A 23081-nucleotide genomic window follows, 5' to 3' on the forward strand; every position below is an offset into this window, starting at 1 on the left:
CTATTTTTGCTTTTTGCATTTTGCGGATTCCATTAACATCCCATTGCCAGATCACACCAGGTCTCTGCTATTCTAAAGATCAGGAAGAAGTCCCTTTAAAATCAGCGAGAATCTGGCTGTCTCATACGCAACCGCTTAGCATGCAGCTTCTCCCGGCTCAGAGCCATATTCTGGTTTCCAGCCTGGACTAACAAGACAGAACAGACTCCAGGGAGTGGCCACGTACCAGGAAAGCACCAGCAGGGCTGGCCTGCGGAGAAGTAGCTGAAGTAAACAGTTCTCATCTGGGCGAGGGAGATGTGGGGATCCCAGGCAAGGCACAGTCTTATATCAGAGGTAACAAAGTCCAAGAAGAAATACGAGAAGTCGGAGGGCAGCCTGGTGGTACCCAGCACAGGATATAAGAGGCACAGGTGTCTATGCACAATGTCTGCCTGCCTTCCTCCGATGGCTGCAGGGTATCTGGCATCTTTACTTACTGCTGCCACAGCTAATCCTCTTATTTTCAATACGGTCTGATATTTCAAACTTGTAAATCTATATGAACATCAAGTATGTTAGAGTGACCATACCAATTAGTCCTGACCATAATCCCCTCCCCCATGAAGAAGAGCAATGAGCAAGAGTGTGTACCTTCCAGTGTTTGTGAACTCATGGCAAATGCACAGGCAGAGATTGAATGCTGTGGTTGTCACCTATATTTTGATATATTTGATGGAAAACCCACAGAGAGTAGCGTGGGCTCCTTCTTGGCAAGTTAGTTTTCATTATAAATTACTCATTGACTCGTTCAGGATGTATCAGAAGATACTGTCATTAACCATGCAATCTGTTATGGTTGGGGTGCAGTTTGTTCCCCTAAAGGCTCATTTGTGGAATCTCACTGCTCAATGTGGAGTTCTGAGAGCTGGAACTCAGTGGGAGGATGTTGGTTCACTGAGGGTTATTATAGTTTTCGTGGGACCCATCTCTGGTCCCCTGTCCTACTACATGATCTCTTCTTCCCGTGTGCTCCCTACCATGATGTCATCCACCACGCTGTGACACAGCCAGGAAAGGGTGACATTCCAGAATAATTGCCACTACTTCCAAAATGATAAAGTAAATGAACCTCTCATTTTATAAGTCATACAGCCTCTGGTACTTCGTTATAAAGCAGGAAACAGACTAATCCATGTACAACAAGACATGTGAAGAGCAAGGATGCACTTGAGTCTCAGTGACAGCAAGAATAAGAATGTCCTTGCCCCCAGGTCCCTTCATCTCTCCCTGAACCTCCCTGAAGGAGACTCCAACCCTTTCCCTCCCTGGGGTGGAGTTTCTGCCACAAGGCAAGAGACACGGAGTCTCACATCCTACTGTTCCGACCTCCACAAAGGGACATCATTGACAATTTAGAGCCCTCTAGAGACTGTCTCTACAGACTCACTGTGCTAGTGTGCCCACTTGAGCAGTTGCCTGTGGCCATATCACCCTCGTTTGTTATTCTCCAGGAGCCCAGCAATACCCAACTTGCAGAACTGGAGCAGAGAAACAGCCATGGTAGGAAGGAAGGAAGATATAAGCATCAGTTCCAAACACAGGTGAGTCCCATATACAAACGCCAAAGGAGGTTCAGAAAATTCTTCCTTAGGGTTCATTGGGTAAGGGCTCTTGTTATGTAAGCTTGAGGAACTGAGTTTGGATTCCCAGCACTGTGAGGAGTTTGGGGTTTTGTTTTTGTTTTGTTTTGTTTTGGTTTGGGTTTCGGTTTTTAAAGGGCCGGGTTTAGCCACACACACAAGCCTATAACCAGAGCTGTGTGGAAGGCATAAACAAGAGGATCACTTGGGCTTGCTTCCTCGCTAGCTAACTAGTCAAAATACTGCTCTAAGGTTAAAAGACCCAATTTCAAGGGACGGTGGCCAAGAATGATGGAGTAGGACACCCAATAGATTTTTGCACATCTATTTGCACTACACACACATTACACATTTATAACCCCCCCACACCACACACATATGCATACCACATACACCCCTCACATACACACTACATACGTACTACCTATACTTCCACACACACTCATACACACTACACACACATACATACTACACACACACTGCACACACAACTTACACACATACTAAACACATATACATACTACACACACAACTCGCACACACTACACATACATATAGATCACATACCCTATTTACACATACATACATCACACAAACACATATATACCCTAAACACACAACACACTACTCATACATACATCCTTCCTCTTCACCTGGAAAACATCCATTTTTCTGTAAGGGTGAACCAGAAAAAAAAAGCCTCTGATCTCTGATCCCCTGTAGATCAGGACCCCTACCGATGAGCTCCTGAGCATCACCCTTGAATCATTTCTCGTTGATCCACCCCCAGTCCCAGATATGTGCCCTTCAGAATGTAACTGTGGCATGCACGCTAATCTCAGCCCCGCGGCTGCCAAGTGGCACGTGATCAATAGGTGTTTCTTTAATAATGCACCAAAGAAACATGCATAATAAATGCTGGGACAGCAGCGAACAGGAACCATAAGGCAGCTCCAGGGGCCTCTTGAGGAGTCCCAAGGGCAGCATTGCTTGTCAGCTCAGAGCAACCAGCTATATTCTGAGCCATCAAAAGGGGAAAATTCACTCTGTTTAGTGTTTAATGTAGAGAATTTTTATAGATTGCAAGATTTTTGTTGAAAATGTTTTATTTGATTCTGAAAAACATCAATTTTTCTGATTTCTATACAAAGTGCTTCCTGGGCCTTCCGCTTATTTTTAGTGAGGGGATGTAGCAATGTCTATCACGTGACAGTCATGGGACAGAGACACTGCCAGACATTCAGCCTCAGGCTGTTGACATACTTGGGCTGCAGAGAAGCCTATGGCTCAAGTAAAGAAAGGAAGTAGACGCTCAACTATATCATCCCTACCCTTTGGAAACAAAGGAGAGTGGTTCTAGCTCAAGATAGGGTTGAAAATCTTCGAGGAGCTGAGTTATAAAGGGCAAGAGATGAATTAATTGGGGTTTTTATATTTTAAATTCAAGATCTGATTCCAATTTCTGTTGTTGCCTTGCAGAACCTGTGACTAAATGGATCATGAGTAAACATTCAAAATCATGGTGCCAGCAGATACTCAGTTTCTGGTGAGGTCCTTGTGATGGAAAATATGAAGAATATAGTGGAAGGTTTCATAAGTCAGAATAATGGGTGAATAGTGAGTAAAGGTTGGAAGAGGGAGGAAAATGCCCAAGATAGCCAGTGCCTTAGGAAAAATTACATTAATTCATGCGTAAAGCCAGATCTCCTTCATGATGAATACCTCCCAAAGTTCTACCATCTCTTCACAGCATCAACATGAATTTGGGGGTAGACAAATGTATTCAGATGGTAGTGTCTGCTTCTAACCAACTCAAACAAAATGGAACAGATGAAAAAGAATAGAATGAAGGCTGACTCAGGCAAGCAGGAAATATGGCAGATCATGGAACCCAGCCAGCAAGGACTCACTGACCAGCCAACTGGAACCCAGAGTTCCTGGCATAGGTTGTACTTCTTGTGACACTTTAATCTTGTTGACAAATCTAAGATGGGGACCCAGTAGTCCAGGCAGAGTCACACTCTTTCTCCTTGGCCAGTCAAGGACAGCTGGCATACCCACAGCCTCAGCACACAGTGTTAGGATTTTAGCCACAATAAGGGTGACACTTCCTGGTTCTAGGGCCATGCAGGTACGGACAAGCCTTCAGGCAGAAGTGTCTAATGGCCCTGAGGATATTAAAGGGTCCCTCATGACCCATGCACTTGCATGGTTGCATCATCGGTGTATGACTCAGCTAAGCCCTTGCACACATGCATGAGCCTCATCATCTGCGTATGACATAGTCATGTCAACTCCCTGTGTGCATGCACTAGGCAGCTTTTAAAAGCTGCCAGCACCTTCTCCCTCTCTCTCTCTCTCTCTCTCTCTCTCTCTCTCTCTCTCTCTCTCTCTCTCTCTCTCTCTGCACACTGATTCCCCCAGGTCTGTATACGCCCCCTCTAATAAACTCCTAAGCAGGTTTGTTGTGTATTCTGTGTTTCCTTCTCACTCGTGCCAGGTAATTTCACACAGTGGTGGGGAGAACACATGCTCTGAAAAATAAGGAGGAGGAGCTATGGATTGTAGACTAAAAACCAAAATCAACAACAACAACAATGTCTGGCAACCCTAAAAGCAAGGGAGAGAGCTCTGTGTATTTATGGAGAAGGGGTAAATGATAGGACTGCAGCAAAGGACCAGTGGGGATGGGTATAAGGTTGGTTTAGAGGAGTAGACAAGGACCAGGCACAGGGCATCTTCTGGGCCACACCGCCATGTGTACTTTATCCAAGCAGCCTGAGGGATCACTGAGCGGTTGATGTTCATCTCTCAAAGACCATCCAGAAGAAGCAGAGTTGCCTGGGAGGTAGACAGACCTAGTAAAGAGCTACTGTGGGACTCCAGGCATGGGTGATGAGGGGCTGGGCAAGTGGCAAGAACTGAAGATGAACCCTAGGATTTGATGGCTAAGCATAGTATCAGTGAAAACCATAGCTCTTCTTCCAAAGGAAATAAGTAATGGTTGATCCTGAGCCAAGATGAAGCTGTAGCATGGGAACACTGATCTGGGGCCCCTGAATGGTTTGCTCCACTAAGAAAGAAGTCACGTAAACATTTATGGTCATAGAAGGAAAGAAAGTCACAAGTCAATGCATGTACCAATTACTTGATGGCGACATCAGGTAGGTGGGTTATGACAGAGGAGCAGGGATTTCTTCTGTAGGTTTCAGGTGCCTCCTTGGGGCATCCTTAAGGTGGGTTTGGTGGTAGCTAGTGGTCTGCTAAATTTACAGTGCATTCTCAGAGTTTGACTTGACATCACGGAGATGTTAGGTTAGTAGTGAACGACCATTAAGAGGACTATAGATGAAGATGTTTGGTCACATGTACAAGTTTCCATCTCCCTTAATTATGAATTCCTGATCAGTTAGTCTGCAGGACCTTCAGCATAGATGCAGTCTCTTCTAGGAACTACCATCCACTATGGGAAACAGGAGGAAAGAGACTGCCTAAAGTCAACAAAAGATTTATACCTTGAAAAAAGATGGAATCGGGGTAAAAGGTGAGTTCAATGTGGGACCTGCCAAGTCTGGGGTTCTAGTGGGGGTCTTAGTACTCTGAGTCCCACACAGTCAAATATAAACAACATCAAAGAAGACAGCACCATCTCTTATTCGTTATAAATGTTTAACGACAATCCCCTTCATCAAACAGTCAATCGCTGGCCAGTAAAGACAAATGAACGAGGCGTCCAGTACAGGGAGATAATGGGCTGTTTCGTAAACGCAAGTATAGTGTGGTTCTTAAACAAACTTCCTCTTTTGCTATATGATCCAAAGTCAGCATCGGGCAGAAAACAGAGATGGATTTTAATTATTAGTATACTCCTAGGGTCATTTTCTTGGGATCCCCAAACTGAACATTTTCAACTCTACAAATATCTTTAGCCTGGGAAGAAATGGAATTATTTTTCATTTCTTCGATAATTCCATTCAATTTATTTCTATAAAACAAGTTTATTTCTTTTTAAACGTGTACATATCTGTAGAAATGAGTGTATATGCCACATTGCTGAGCATAAACTAATGGAGAAGAGTTTGCAAGTAGTGATAATCAACCAAAGATGTGGGCTGTGAAATCAAGGGTCCTTGCAGTTCCCTGGCCGCAGGAGCAGAGCACAGTCTTGGCGTGTGGACGGCTTGCTCCTGTCTGACTGGAAGAACACATTCTGATGCCAGCTGTGAAAACAGAGACGCTAGGTGCTTCCCTGGTACGTAGCCAGAGCGGTTAGCTTCGTATGTCAACTCGACTGAACTACAGAATCCAGTCATTGGATTGTAAGAGCCTGAGCCTCATGGCTCCAAGAATCGCATCTTCCAGGCACAGCAGATCGTGCGAACATATGAAGGAACGGAGACTGTAAGAGCAAGCCAAAACCTGCACAGGAACAAACCAGACACAATACCAGCACCGAGAAGGGGGAAGTGGACACACAAAGTCCCACCCCTAACCAAAAAGCTCTTTGCAATCGATAACTGTTGGGTAAGAGAAAACCTGTTTTTGCCAATGGCCTGGCTCTGAGTATATCAGTCATATTCCAGGGCTGACTCCATGCCCAGGAGCAGTCAGCCAGCACAAAATGGACTCCCTGGCTTTTGTGTGCACTTTTTGTTTTGTTTTGGTATTTTTTTTGTTTTATTAAATTATTTGAGTTTGTCTGTTTTGAGTTTCCACTTTTCGTTGTTTTTTTCTGTTTTTATTTTAAAGAGAAAAAGAAAGAACATGAAATTGTGAATAGCAAGGTGGGGGAGGATCTAGGAGGAGTTAGGGGAGGGGAAAGAATATAATCAAAATATGTTGTGTGAAAATTTTAAATAATCTCTCTCTCTCTCTCTCTCTCTCTCTCTCTCTCTCTCTCTCTCCTTCTCCTTCAGTTGGTTCTATTTTTCTAGAGAACACTGGCCAGTGTGTTCATGTTCTTACTAGCAGTTTTGTCTAGACATTTGCCCCTAAGACCTGCAGCCATCTCTATCACGGTTTCTGGAACCTGCCATCTGTAGTGAGGAAGGAAAGGTGGAAGGACGCAGGCAGTCAGCAACAGCTTGACGGCATGTGGCTCTCGGAGAACATTTTCTATTCCCTCTGCTAACCAATCGGCAAGATACAAGCTTCAAACAAAGCTGTATTTAATTTGGAGAAACGACAGGGAGACACCTGAACAAAATGTCGAATCAAAGCCAAACCATCTGTGGCACCCCTAAAAGAGGCCATTCAGTGTGTCAGCCCCGGTCATAAGAATTTACTAAGCACCTTGTGTTGCAGGCTGGCATTGATACAATGGACTCAGAGATTAAGAAAGCACAGCCCCCAGCAGAAACCTGCAACGTTGTGAGGTACCTAAGACATCCCCTTCCTTAGTCAGTTCGATAGATGGGGTCCCACACCTAGTTTGGAATCTATGAATCCTGAGGGAAATATTACCTTCTGTGTAGGGTAACTCCAATTAAACTTTTAAATATATATAAAATATTTTATATAGTTTTATATATGTGTATATATATATTAGAAAGCTTATCAAATAATAGGCTTGCGCATGTTTTTTTTCAAATATTCTTAGCATTATTTATCCCTCTTCTGTCCTTTCCACCCAACCATATCCCCATTTAAACTTCTCCCCTGTTCTTGCTCTACCTCCCGTTAAACAGTTTTTAGGGTTTTGAAAGTAGAGACAAACTCATTATAAGCAGATCTTTTAAGTTTCTAGGAAGGTAATGTTTTTAATTCTAGTAAAACTGGAGTATTCGTAGAGAATTGCAGGCTTTGTTTCCTAACGAGGTTAAAACTTTCCCCCCAACACCATGTAGTTGCTATGTGACGTCACCAGATGGCAGCAGAAGAGCTTCGTGACTTTTGGCCATTGGCTTTGGAAGGGTTGGGGGAGGGGAGACAACTCCATCTCTGTTGTGTTTTGCTGGTGGACAGCGGAGGGGATTTTCGTCGTGGCTTCAGATGCGTCGAAGCAATACGGCAGGTTGAAAGTAAGTACCCAGAATCGTGGACCTGACTTTACAGCCCACTGCCAACTGAGTATGTGGGCGGGAATTGCTGTGGGAACAGGCAGCAAAGAGGTTATCGGACCCAAGTGTAGTTGCTCCACCCCCTTTCCTTGGTGTTCCTGAAGAGTAGTGTGGTGGCTGGTGGGCTTCTGTGTGTCCTCTGTCCCTCAGATATTCATTAGGATTCAGTTCTGTCTACTCAGACTACCAAAAATCTTTGTCCCTGATTTTCTAACCTGTGCCTCAAGAACACAGAGCTGTCCATTGAGATTCCCGAGGGGGGTTAGCTCCAGTCACTCCTTTAGGTATCAAAAGGTGCTGATCAAATCCCTTGTAGGGACCTAAGTAGCTTTTTCTGAAAATGTCTCTTGCTTTCAGAAACAGAACTTTAGCCAGGCCTTGAGATCGTTTAAAACAACATACTCAATATTGTGTAATCAGCCTAGTTAAATTTAACCTGCCTTTAAGAAAACAATGTAACCAACTTTACCATACCTTTGGACTTCCCATGTATATAGCTTTTACAACCTAAACTAAGTGCATAGCTTTAATTGTAATCTAAGTACTCTTCCGTGACTCTGACCCAGAAGTGTGTGTGTGTGTGTGTGTGTGTGCGTGTGCGTGTGCGTGTGTGTGTGTGTGTTGGGGCAATTATTTGCTGAAAGCAGCCAGCAGGTTGAAAGCAGTCTTAAAAAAACAAAAACAAAAATAAATACATAAATAAAAGCACAAATATCCTGTGACTATCGGAAGCACTATGTGGATATAGGATGAGGTTTTGAGCGCTATTTTGGGTCAGCTTTCCCTTGCAAAATCTGTTAAAGATTTTGATGGGGAGGAGGGTAAGTTCCCTCATTCCTTTCCCACACGGTGTTTCCTATACAGTAAATACAGAGCCAAGTCTTTGTCAGAGACAACAGGAACAGAGAAACAGCAGAGACAGACAGACATTGCACCTACACACCAGCTAGAACAGGCTGCAAACCACAAACAACATACAGAAGAAAAATACACAAAGAAGTGAAGAATTCAAATTTGGCCTCACTCTTGCTCTACACTGTTCCAAGAGGAAGATTTATTTTTAATTCCTTAACGCAGGATCAATGAAGAAAAGGGCGGGTATTTTCGTGGAGCCTACCCATATCATCCCATGTGCCTTAAATGGTCCATGCATTGGCTATAATACCTAGAAAAATTGTAAGTACCATGTAAACACTTGGTACATTCTATTGGTTAGGGACTAAGTGAACCAAAAATTATGTACATGTGGATCACACTGGGCCCTTTAACATACCCAGGGAGCCATTAGGCACTTCTGCCTAAGGGCTTATCTGCACCTGCATGACCCCTAGAATCCAGAAGTATCAACCTCATTACAATATCCACATACACTGTCATCCTTAAATCTCTTTTAGACCCTTGTCCCAGATTACACTTTGAACAATTTAAACAAAGACAGGGAGACTGCAGATCGGGTCATGTGGGCAAATGATTTACAAAGCAAAGACTGTCAGAATTAGAATTAATTCTTAAATTCACCAGTGGTGTTCTTTACCCATAGTTGGTACCCAGGTTCATCTTTCACAACTGGCAGAATTACACTTCTCCTGATAAAAGCACCGGGGATTTAGCAACCCTTGAGCTGCTCCTTCCAGGCACTTTCTTTGCTATGGGAAAGGACCTAATGGCTGATTATAAGTAACAGTTGTGTCCTTTGCTGCGGAAAAGAAGCCTAACTGGAAATCAATCTTGGTTAATAAACATAAGCGGAAACTTTATCAGCAACCCCAAACTCCCATTATGATACAGAATTTTCTTTCTTACAGTTTCTGATAAACCTGGCTAATACACTACCTATTGCCAGCCTCATTGGAGGCAGAGCTATAGCTAAATTCTGCTTTGTGTAACCTAATATTTCCTAAGCAAGCCTATTAGTAAATTCTTTATATCATCAATTTTATTGCTGCAAGGTTCAGGAGAGACATCACCACCTTCATTCAGGAGAGAAAACACATTCTCTCTACCTTTTACCAAAAATGCACCTGAAGATAGCCACATTCTTCTCAACTTTGAGAATCCCCCAAATGATGTTGACTAACTATGTGGATCTTAGTGGCTCCCAGAGGATAGAGCAGGAGAGATTTACCCCAAAGATCAGCTGGAATGCCGAGAAAGGAGCTTACAGAGTTACCATGTGACTCAATGTGACCTTTGGTGGCACTTTTTTTGACTTCCTAAAGTGAAATCTTTAGTTTTGTTCTCAGTAACAGAAGGTTTGGCAGGACAGACCTCCTCTCTCCCATTTCTGAAAAATCTGTCATTATGCCGATGACATTTGTCCCAAGAGCAACCACTTCACTCTGTGTGAAATGACACACCAAGATTATCTTAGTAAATATACCTTGATCCCCAAGGAAAGTAGTTCACAATAGACACTGTTGCCTAGATATCTAATGTTGAAATATAATGTCTGGGTATTAACAGAAATATGTTGAACGGGGCCCAGGGGAATTACTTCTCCCAATAATAACAGCCAAGTGGAGTTTCGTCATCTGTCACTTAACCCCTCTCCCTTTTCAGTGTTCCCAAGGACAGACAAGTGATTATATGACATAGAACAATGAATGATATTGTGTCCTGAGACCTTGTCAGGATTATGCTTATGCCATAAACAGTACCATTTGTGCCTTTCACAATGTGAGATTTTTTAATAGCAATAAATCACAAGCTATATCTGTATCGGTGTTGTTGGCTGCAGTTTGCCCAGTTGTCCCATTTCCCCTTGGTAGATGGCCATTGGCAAACATTGGTTATTTTATTATTAGTTTAATTACTAATGTGGAGGTTTAGATAAGAAAGGCCCTATGGACTCATATCTTTGAATGCTTAGTCACTAGGGAATGGCACAGTTTTTGTTTTTTTTTTTTTTTTTTTTTTTTTTGGTTTTTCGAGACAGGGTTTCTCTGTAGTTTTTGATGCCTGTCCTGGAACTAGCTCTTGTAGACCAGGCTGGCTTCGAACTCACAGAGATCCAACTGCCTCTGCCTCCCGAGAGCTGGAATTAAAGGCGTGCGCCACCACCGCCTGGCCATGGCACAGTTTGAAAGGATTAAAAGAATTGGGAAATGCTGCCTTGTTGGAGGAAGTGTATCCCAAGGGGTTGGCTCAAAAGGTTTCAAAAGGCCCACCATGCCCAGTCTCTCTCTCTGTCTCTCTCTCTTTCTATCCCCCCCCCCCCGACAGATGAAGATGTAGTTCTCATACCACATGCTCACTGCCGTAACCTACTAAACCTCTGAAACCGTGGGCAAGCCCCATGTTAAATGCTTCCTTTTAAAAGAGCTGCCTTGGTCATGGTGTCTTTTCACAGCAACAGAACAGTGACTAAGAAAACTTAGATTAACATTCAGGTAACAAACACATCACACCTCACCCAGTAATATGTATGTGTGTAGGCTACAGAATGGCCACAGGCCACAAAGGATTAAAGAAGTCTCAGAGTTCATAGAAGACCCTGAAGAAGCGGGACAAAGGGCTGACACACATGCATGAGGCCCCGAGTTCTCTAGGTAAGAGAGAAGATATTGGTGAGCTCCCAGGGAGGGTGGCCAGAGGCACACAGTGCTGTGTTGTCATGTGAGCCAAGCTTCAGAAGCATGGGATTAGTATGGATTGCACAGAAAGGCTGAGAAACAGCAGGATGAGCTAAGGGCAAGTCCAGTGGGCTCTGTCAAGCAGTGGGCACCGTGCTGAGCTGTGGAAGAAAGTGGGCAGTCTGCTTCTCTCTTTTCCTAGCACAGCACTGCAGGCACAGGGATGGACAACTACAAGTTGGACAACCAGAAGAGGGACTTTCCATCAATCACAAGTGCTAGAGAGACATAGAGTGTCGGTAACATCAAGAAGGCATAGCCACCTGTAACTTACAGAGTTCACTAGCCTCTTGGGAACATCCCTTCAAGGTAGCCAGCTCCTTGACGGTGTCATAGAAAAGAATTTCAGCACGAGTCACAGTGAGGCAAGTTGGCAGATTAAATATCTAGACAGGAGGTTACATAGGGAAAGGATAGTATACAATTCCTAAGCGGGAGTGGACTCCTTGAAGGACTCTTACTTACTTGTTTTACCCTGACATCATCCTTGCAGAGGTCCAAACCAATGAGGCTATTGGATTTTGAATTTTTCAAGATAGAGTTTCGTGCAGGCCGGATTGGCTTCAATTTTGTTATATAGCTGAGGCTGGCCTTGAATTCTAATCTTCTCCCTCCACCTCCAAAGTGTTGATATAACAGATGTGTGTGACAGCTGGCAACTTTCCTCACCTTAACAAACAAGACCTCAGACCAAATTAGAAAAGAAATAGAAATCTCACCGAAGCTGAGATGAGAAACTGGCCCAATGTTCATTTCAGCCCTGTGCTCTCCATAAAATGCAGTGTTAAAAAAATTCGGAGCCTGCCCTCCTGCTTCTCCCTATCTCAAGGCTGTCTTCTAGAGTTGTCTATGGCTACCCTCTATTAAACTGAGAGTCAATCACTCCCAGAATACAGTGTCTTCTAGCTGAATGTCCATACAGGGTGACACAGTCTCCAAAGTGTCAGAGGGTCTCTATTCTTATGACCTGCTCTGGGGCTGATTGTTACTGATATCATAACGTTATGGTTGAGTTGATGAACGGCTATTACTTTCTGTAATAGAAATGCTAGCTCATTCAACTGGGAAACCAAGAGACTGACATTCCAGAAAATTAGCAGAAAACAAACAAGCCAACGTTCTCCCCCTTACTAAACATATAAAGCTTATCTTCTAAGAAAGGGACTCGACAGATATGTGGGGAATGTTGGTAAGAAAAAAATCAACAACTGGGTATATGACCCTTACAGCAATAGCTGGAATAGTCGGGTTCATAGAGCATCATGGAATGATGGCGGTTAGAGGGAAGGGAGCAAAAAAAAAAAAATGGAAGTTGCAGGTTCATGAGGACAGAGTTCCAGCTTTGAAGGCTGAAAAGGTTCGGGAGATGGAGTGTGCAACACTCTGAAGGCTCCTAACACTAACACTACTGAGCTGTACACGTTAAAATGTTCAAAAGGATAAACTTGCTATCATGCATGTTTTACCACAAAAATACCCTCATGATTCATTGTTCATAAATGCTGTTTTTCTTTTCGTTAAAATATCTGCACCTGAGAATATCAATTGATCTTAAATTCAAGCTTTTTTTTTGAGAGTTTTTCTATCACATCTTTTCAGTATCTTAAATTTAGAATTAACATCTCTGTTGGTTAATCTTGATTGTCAGCTTGATTGGATTGGGAATCAACTAAGAAATAAACCATTTGCTAGGTCTGTACGGGTATTTCCAGAATGGATTATATGACAAAGTCCCACATCCCTAGAAGGAAGCACCTTCCTATAGACCTTCCCTTGGATGCCTCAGCTATGGGAGGGGCCTAGGTTAAACTATTGCTTCTTTACCTGCTCTCCTTTGCCCCCTGCTGGTGAGTGGACTGTATCTATTCTGTTGCTGCTGCCCTAGTCCACTTGAGTAGATAGAATCCAGCTTATCTTCCACTGATAATGAAGACTAGGGACTCTACATGAATCCTCCTGACCTTCATCACTAGATGGAACTCCTGAGGCCATGTCCCTCATTGGATGAGCAGCTACTGAGCTCTAAGCCTCTCCAGTGCACATTCAGCCATTTTGGACTACCCAGTTTGCATTCTATCTGACAATCTAAATAATCCCACTTGTAATATTCTTTCTATCAGTTCTGTTTTCTAGAGAACCCACATACAATATTGAATTCACTTATCTAAATTCAATCTTACAAAGATTAGATTTATTTAGCATTAAAATAATAGGTGATTTCAATTTTGATACATTTATATTTTCTAACCTTTTAAAAAAGATTGCCTCCCAGAAACACCTCATGTTTCCATTGAAATTCTGCTTATTGACTCTTCTCACTCACAAGAATAATTAACAGAGAACTTAACCGATTTGATAATGATCTTAAGCTACCACATCACAGAGTCACTAATTCTGAGACCGTGAACCTGAAACCTTGAACTCCACTCAGACTCTGGGCTTCAATTTCATGTCAGGAAAATAACAAAAACAGTGTACTCTGGAAAACAGTGGATCATTGATGATGCTGAGCTTAACTTGTTGAACTTCAGCATTACTGAACTCTGGTTAATGCTGTTATATAACAAATGTGTGAACCCACATTACAAAATCCTCATTGTGTGTCATCCTGGAATTGATACAGATAGAAATGTACTGTCCTCTGTATAGCAAGAGGAGCAAGGATCTGAAGTTCATAGACAACTCATCAAAGCCTCAACTTCATTCTAGTGACCTTTGCTAATACCTGGAACCCAAGAGTGATCAATAAATGGGGACAAGATTTACAAATGAATGAATGATTGTTGACAATGTGCCAACCTTGTCAGTGCTGGCAGCACCTCCTTGAAGCAGGTACCTGTGTGTGGCAGATGAATAGCTCTATCATCTCACATGAATCATGTTAATGAGTTATTTAAAGTCCTGTTGGCCTATGACTGATAACAATCGTTTAATACATTATTTACATCTGGCCTCCCATGAGATCTCGGTGCAGCGTGTCATTAGATTTATGAAGATTATCTTCAGTAATAATTGAGCTTAAGATCTTGAGGGATATGAAGTGAGTGTTGACTTTCACACAAAACTCTACAGGTACTTAGAATTAAAAAAAAAGACTTATCAAGAGAATAATAAGTAATAGACTATGCCACTGACTGGATGGGCCTGTGAATTTTCTATCAGTGAACTCATTATTTTAACATGATTTGAGTTAATTACCACAACTGAAGAAGAAACTATTAGGTAAGAGAAGTTATACTTCAGGTGGGGACCTGAGTCATGTCTCTGGAGCTTCCCTGTGCAGATTAGCATAATGCAGCAAAGGGAATCCTGATGCAGGCAGGAAAACATGAGGAGTCGAGTGCACAGTACCAAGCCTGTGTGGCACGAAATCAAACTTAACGGATTTGATAATATGAAGCAGTCATCGTCATGATCCTGCATATTGTGTAAGTGGGCTTATTAGGCTGGAAAGATGGATACAAGCAGCTGCCTGAAAAATTATTTTCTTAAAATCCAAATGGAAAATATAGGAAATAAGAAAAAAAGATGAAAGAATATCTCTAATTTTAAAAAGGCATAATGCAGGAACCACAGTAAACTGAGAAAATAAAAGAAGATGTCAGTAAAGTGGAAAACAGATCAGTGGAAGTTAGCTAATATGAAAAAAACATGAAAATGATATTAAAAATTTTAAAACAACAGCATGAACTGGGGTGGGCATCTCATCATCACTGTATGCACAGAGTAAAAGATAAAGATATTGGTTGAGACAGACAAGATATTTAAAGAACTCCCAACTAAAACTTTCTCAAACTTGGTGAAAGATATAGGTTCACACATCTAAGAAGCTCAACAACCCCAAACAGGCAGCACTCTAAGAACATAATGCTTACATCAAAGCCAAACTGTTGAAGGACAAAGACAGAGGGGGATAAATGATAGCTTAGATATACATAACCTCAGCACTTGGGAGGCTGAGGCAGGAGGATGGCAAGATACCAACCAGCCTGGGTAACATAGATTCTGACTGGAACAAAGAGATCTTAGAAGAAGAAGAAAAAAAGTCTTAGAAAATATTGCAGCGAGAAGATGCATATGTCCAGGGAGTAACAACTCAAAATTATTCAGTAGAGTGCATGGATGGGTCATCCAAACTCAAGCCAGGAATGCAAAAGAGTCTTTCAAGTGCTGACAGTAAATAAAGTTCGACTCCAAGCTCTGCACATAGTGGAATCACATCTGGTCTGGTATATGTGATGTGGAGTCCTCAGATGAAGAAAAACAAACAGAAACCACTGCCAGGGTGCTGGGGGCAGGCTAGACATCTTATGTCCAACAGGATGGTATTAAAATTACTTGTCAATAGTGTTGGCTGTTCCCATCATGCATCTGATGTTTTGGGCAGAAAGGGGGAATAAATTCTATACCAACAGTAAGAAACACAATCTCCCCAATTTCAGAATTGTCTGTTCCTCCACTCTATCTGAACTCATCAATATTTCATTAAAATTTGCTCATAGATGAGTTACCTAAAGCTAGTGATTTATGCTGAGAACACTCACACTTACCACTTGAGTATTTTAGCTTTGTAATAAATGCTCTCTCCAAATTCCTTATACTGTTTTCTCTGAGTTCTTTCTCTTACAATAAAATCATATAAATATTGGGCAGAGGTATGTTGACAGAGGTTTCTGTCCTGCCCAGTTCCACAGCTATTCAGTCCCAAAGAAACACACAGAGGTCTACATTAATTATAATCTGGTTGGCCTGTTAGTTCAGGCTTTCTTATTAACTCCCTTTTATATCTTACATTAACCCATAATTCTTGCCAGTGTTGCTATGTGGCTTGGTACCTTTATCAGTGAGGTATTCTCATCCTGCTTCCTCTTCATCTGGGTTACAACTGCAGACTGAGTCTTTCTTCTTTCCCGAATTCTAATCTGGTTGCTCCACCTATACTTTCTGCCTGGTCACCCTGCCTATACTTCCTGACTGGCTACAATACAACTGACTAATCTTTGCAGTGTACAAGACCATTGTCCCACATCACTACCCCTCCTTTTTAAAAAAAAATAAAAACAAGAACTCTGAATCTACTATGCTTTGTCTAGCTTTTCTCCTGAACATTATCCATGAAAACTTGTAACCGACATTCTAAACAAAGGAAAATATCCATAGTCCATTTTGGGGGGAATGTGGGCACAGTTTTCCAGGCTATTTCCTGCTGATGGGGGCACTGATAATCTTATAGGTACCTAAAGAAAATTTAAGATTATGGTCAAGTCCTGACTCAAAAATTCTGTGAGGCTTAATCATCTCAGCCAGCAATCTTGAAACTGTTCTGGATGTAGAACTCAGAGGAAACTTCCACAGAGGTTCTCTGAAATTTTGGATCATCTGGGCCATCAACACCTATTGGAGATTTCTCAGGGGTAGTCTTCCTTGATCAAACCTGATTTTTCTTAATCTAGAGGGAATCCACAGCCTCTCATTTCCTGTGGTAACAAAAGCAAAACCTCTTCTCCAAACAAAATACCTTTTGACTTAAATTTTGGAGACAAGCCATTTTCAAAATACTTATGTTGGATTAATTCAGCAGCATTTATAATCAACTGTTTTTTAGCAGTTGTTCCTGCCTCAGCTGTCAAACAATTCAAAGACAACAAAATAACATACAGTATCCAGATTCTCTTTGTGTTTTTCTTCTTTACGTGGCTTTATTTTAAACTCTTTTTTTATTTTTATTTTTCATCTTTCATTTTTTTGAGACAGCATTTCTCTATGTATCTTGGGCTCTCCTGGAACTCACTCTGTGGACCAGGATGTCCTTGAACCCACAGAGATCTTCCTGTTTCTGCCTCAATAGTGCTGGGATTAAAGGTGTGTGCCACCACTCCCAAGTTTTCTCTTACAGGTCTTTATCCTTCTTCTTTTCTATCCCAAGCCTACACATATTTTTAAATACACTGTAAACCATTTAGAGGGTCTTTTTCATCTGAATCTATTTTTACTGTATATCTCTCTTTTGCTGGCCACATGAGTCTTTAATTTGATAAGTGATATGGCTAGTATTAAAGCTGTGAATTTAACAACTGAAGCCACCCCATTCCTTAGCTTTCTGAGAATCTAGCTTCATGGCAGAGGTACTGGCAGAAACCACATTTATTGCCATAACTCTGTGGAGTTTCAAGGTTCCTGCCACCACCAAGAAACATGTTGTCAGCTATAAACACCATTTAAGTGCTTTGTGGAAGAGTCTCTTTAAAGGGCTGCAAGCAGCCAAAGCTGAGTCAAGAAGCCACTCTTAAATGAGACACACTTGTCTCTAGCAAATAGACTCCACCAAAGAAAATGCTGCTACCAAGAAACCGTGCTTAACTCTGTTCCTTTTGAGGCTAGAATTCTTTCCCAAAGTCTCTCAGGTTTTACATGGATTTTGTTGTCCACGTTGGCACAGTTTGTTGACAGGTTTCTGTACGGCCCATTCCCACAGCTGTGGGAAACATACAGAGGTCTACATTAATCATAAACTATTAGGATTCTTATTAATTGATTCTTACATCTTAAATTAGTAAGAAAAATAAGTCACATAAAGATGGAATATACACAGAGTTTGAATTATGTATACTATTGTGTTTTCTTTGTATTTTTGACTATGAATGAGCTAAGTACAGAGAGACATTTCATTGTGTACCCACATATATATTTTAAAGGGATTTCAAAATTTGAGTCTAAGGATATGTTGCTTTGGAAAAGAGATTCTGCTTTGGTTTCCATAGAAGATGAGAACCTATGGATTCCTTCCAGACAAATGGGCTTTAATGGACCAAGACTCCCTGAAAGGTCACTATAAACATTCCGCCAAAATACTTCACCCAACAAAAAGCAGGAAGTAGTTTAAAGAGAACTACACCAAATTCCCTAAATGATTGTTTATAAATGTTTGTTTACATTTAAAGGGGATATTGCATAGAGATGAATACTTTGCATTGGTATAGATCTTGGTTTCTTGATACAAATTTAAGGTCAATTTTGTTATATGTGTATTTCTGCTCTTTATTAAGGTGTTGTGTGTGCAGCTTATTTAAAATGTAATGCATAGTTAAGAAATATAGGTTAGGGCAGAGAGGCTGCGGTGTCCAGATGCACGGAGGCGGAGAGGCCACTGCGTCCAGACGTGGCAGAGAGGCATCGCATTCAGGAAGAGGCTTTGGGGGACCTGCCTGGCAGCAGAGCGGAGGCAGACGCAAGCAGTGGGGACAGGCGTGCAATAAGGAGAGCAGATCGCCCTACTACAATTAAATCAAAGAGGTAGGCCTCTGGTTAGCCAGGTCACTGGCAAACGGGGAGCCTGGTACTGTCCTAAAGACCCTTCGGAGGGGTGAGAGGGTTCTTGGCCTGCGGCAGGACCATGAAACAGAGCGAGGGCATTTCATAAGCGGAGCCCTTGGCCAGCAGGGAAACTTGATCCGGTTTTTAAAAGACCCATTAGATAGGATCAATAGGAGGAGATGGGTAGGCGTCAAGGCAAGAATTCACCCAATAATCTGAAAAACAACATGAAAACACCAGAACCCAATAATCTTACAACAGAAGTATTTGAACAACCTAACACAGAAGAAGTGGGAAAAATTGACTTTATGAATGCAATAGAGTCCCTTAAACAACATGTAAAAAATGCCCTTATAGAAATGGATGAGAAGTATAACAAAAAGTTTGAAGAAATGAGTAAATACGTACATGATACCCTGGGAAACCAAGAAAAAAACGATCAAACAGGTAATGGAAACAGTTCAAGAATTGAAAACTGAAATGAAGGCAAGGAAGAAAATACAAAATGAGGACCAGCTGGATATGGAAAATCTAGGTCAACGAGCAGAGTCTACAGAAACAAGCATAATCAATAGAATCCAAGAGATAGAAGAAAGAATCTCAGATGCTGAGGACACCATAGAGAAAATAAACGAACAGATCAAAGAAAACAGCAAAGCCAACAAATTCTCAACACAAAACATTCAGGAAATATGGGACACAATAAAAAGACCAAACCTAAGAATAATAGGAATAGAAGAAGGAGAAGAGTCACAGCTCAAAGGCCCAGAAAATATTTTCAACAAAATTATGGAAGAAAACTTTCCCAACATAAAGAAAGATATTCATTTAAATATTCAAGAAGCATACAGAACACCAAACAGACTGGATCAAAGAAAAACATCTCCTCGCCATATAATAATCAAAACACAAAATATACAGGTTAAAGAAAGAATATTAAGAGCTGCAAAGGAAAAAGGCCAAGTAACTTATAAAGGTAAACCAATAAGACTTACACCTGACTTCTCTATGGAAACTATGAAAGCCAGAAGGTCCTGGATAGATGTACTGCAGAAGCTAAGAGACCATGGATGCAAACCCAAACTACTATACCCAGCCAAGCTATCTTTCATTATCAATGGAGAAAACAAGACATTCCAGGATAAGAACAAATTTAAACAATACGTAGCCACAAATCCAGCCCTACAGAAAGTAATAGAAGGAAAATCGCAACCCAAGGAATCCAACACTGCCAACACTGCCTAAAATAACTCAGGCATCTAGCGACCCTTCACCAGCACATCTCAAAGAAGGGAGACACACAATCTCTACTACCAAAAGCAATAAGAATAATCGAAGTAAACAACCACTGGTCATTAATATCACTTAATATTAATGGGCTCAATTCACCTATAAAAAGGCACAGACTAAAAGATTGGATACGAAAACAGGATCCAACATTCTGCTGTTTGCAAGAAACACATCTCAACCACAAAGACAGGCACCTACTCAGAGTAAAGGGTTGGGAAAAGGTGTTTCAAGCAAACGGTCCTAAGAAAAAAGCAGGTGTGGCCATACTAATTTCTAACAAAACTGACTTCAAACTAAAATCAATCAGAAGAGACCGAGATGGTCACTTTATACTCATAACAGGAACAATTCATCAGGATGACGTCTCAATCCTGAATATCTACGCCCCCAATATAAAAGCACCTACTTATGTAAAAGAAATATTACTAGAACTCAAGGCAGACATCAAACCACACACACTAGTAGTAGGAGACTTCAACACACCTCTCTCTCCAACGGACAGGTCAATCAGACATAAACCTAATAGAGAATTAAGAGAATTATTGGAGGTAATGAAGCAAATGGACTTAACAGACATCTATAGAACATTCCACCCAAATAGGAAAGAATATACCTTCTTCTCTGCAGCTCATGGAACCTTCTCAAAAATTGACCACATACTTGGAAACAAAGGAAACCTCCACAGATACAAAAAAATATCAGTGTCCACCTGTGTCCTATATGATCACCACGGATTAAAGTTAGAAGGCAACAACAATGCTACCCACAAAAAGCCGACAAACTCGTGGAAACTGAACAGTCAACTACTGAACCACACCTGGGTCAAGGAAGAAATTAAGAAAGAAATTAAAGTCCTCCTTGAATTTAATGAAAATGAAGAGACATCATACTCAAACCTATGGGACACAATGAAAGCAGTGCTAAGAGGAAAGTTCATAGCACTAAGTGCCCACTTAAAGAAAACGGGGAATGCATACATTGGGGACTTAACAACACACCTGAAAGCTCTAGAAAAAAAAGAAGCAGACGCGCCCAGGAGAAGTAGAAGACAGGAAATAATAAAACTGAGGGTTGAAATCAGCAAAATAGAAACACAGAACACAGTCCAAAGAATCAATGAAACAAAAAGCTGGTTCTTGGAGAAAATCAACAAGATCGACAAACCCCTATCCAAACTAATTAAACGACAGAGAGAGAACACGCAAATAAATAAGATCAGAAATGAAAAGGGGGACATAACCACAGACACAGAGGAAATTCAGAGAATCATTAGATCTTACTACAAAAGCCTGTATGACACAAAACTGGAAAATGTAAAAGAAATGGACACTTTTTTAGATAAATACCATATACCAAAGTTAAACCAGGACCAGGTGAACAATCTAAACAGACCTGTTGGTCGCGAAGAATTAGAAGCTGTTATCAAAAACCTCCCTACCAAAAAAAGCCCAGGACCAGATGGTTTCAATGCGGAACTCTACCAGAACTTCCAAGAAGAGCTAATACCTATACTCCTTAATGTATTCCACAATATAGAAACAGAAGGGTCATTACCAAATTCCTTTTATGAAGCTACAGTTACTCTGATACCAAAACCACACAAAGACTCAACCAGGAAAGAGAATTACAGGCCAATCTCACTCATGAACATCGATGCAAAAATCCTCCACAAAATACTGGCAAACCGAATCCAAGAATGCATTAGAAAAATTATCCATTGTGATCAAGTAGGCTTCATCCCAGAGATGCAGGGCTGGTTCAACATACGAAAATCTATCAATGTAATCCACCATATAAATAAAATGAAAGAAAAAAACCATATGATCATTTCATTAGATGCTGAAAAAGCATTCGACAAAATTCAACACCCCTTTATGATAAAGGTCTTGGAAAGAATAGGGATACAAGGATCCTACCTAAATATAATAAAAGCTATTTACAGCAAGCCAACAGCTAACATTAAATTAAACAGAGAAAAACTCAAACCCATCCTACTACAATCAGGAACATGACAAGGATGTCCACTCTTTCCATACCTCTTCAATATAGTGCTTGAAGTTCTAGCAATAGCAATAAGACAACATAAGGAGATCAAGGGGATTCGTATTGGAAAGGAAGAAGTTAAGCTTTCGTTATATGCAGATGATATGATAGTATATATAAGTGACCCCAAAAATTCTACCAAAGAACTCCTACAGCTGACAAACACCTTTAGTAATGTGGCAGGATACAAGCTCAACTCCAAAAGATCAGTTGCCTTCCTATACACTAAGGATAAGGAAGCAGAGAGGGAAATCAGAGAAGCATCACCTTTCACAATAGCCACAAATAGCATAAAATATCTTGGGGTAACCCTGACCAAGGAAGTGAAAGATCTATTTGACAAGAACTATAAGTCTTTGAAGAAAGAAATTGAAGAAGACACCAGAAAATGGAAGGACTTCCCTTGCTCTTGGATTGGGAGGATCAACATAGTAAAAATGGCAATTCTACCAAAAGCAATCTATAGATTCAATGCAATCCCCATCAAAATCCCATCAAAATTCTTCACAGATCTGGAGAAGACAATAATCAACTTTATATGAAAAAACAAAAAACCCAGGATAGCCAAAACAATCTTATACAATAAAGGATTGTCTGGAGGCATTACCATGCCTGACTTCAAACTCTATTACAGAGCTACAGTATTGAAAACAGCTTGGTATTGGCATAAAAACAGAGAAGTCGACCAATGGAATCGAATAGAAGACCCTGATTTTAACCCACAAACCTATGAACACCTGATTTTCGATAAAGGAGCTAAAAGTATACAATGGAAAAAAGAGAGCATCTTCAACAAATTGTGCAGGCAAAACTGAATGTCAATCTGTAGAAGAATGAAAATAGATCCATATCTATCACCATGCACAAAACTCAAGTCCAAATGGATTAAAGACCTCAATATCAGTCAGAACACACTGAACCTGATAGAAGAGAAAGTGGGAAGTACTCTACAGCACATGGGCACAGGAGACCACTTCCTACGTATAACCCCAGCAGCACAGACACTAAGGGCATCATTGAATAAATGGGACCTACTAAAACTGAGAAGCTTCTGTAAAGCAAAGGACACTGTCACTAAGACAAAAAGGCAACCCACTCACTGGGAGAAGATTTTCACCAAC

General features: G+C 41.2%; 1 protein-coding gene across 1 annotated transcript in view; it reads left to right on the top strand.

Annotated features, from left to right (window-relative positions):
- Nucleotides 1-7538: 7538 nt before the first annotated feature.
- The window catches only part of LOC142848191 (enoyl-CoA delta isomerase 2), a 50164-nt gene continuing 34621 nt past the window's right edge, over nt 7539-23081 (top strand). The window contains exon 1 of the mRNA XM_075969908.1: nt 7539-7642. The gene's annotated coding sequence lies outside the window, so the exon portion shown is untranslated. The remainder of the gene's footprint in view (nt 7643-23081) is intronic.

This window comes from Microtus pennsylvanicus, chromosome 4 (genome assembly GCF_037038515.1).
Source record: "Microtus pennsylvanicus isolate mMicPen1 chromosome 4, mMicPen1.hap1, whole genome shotgun sequence".
Taxonomy (NCBI): Eukaryota; Metazoa; Chordata; class Mammalia; order Rodentia; family Cricetidae; genus Microtus; species Microtus pennsylvanicus.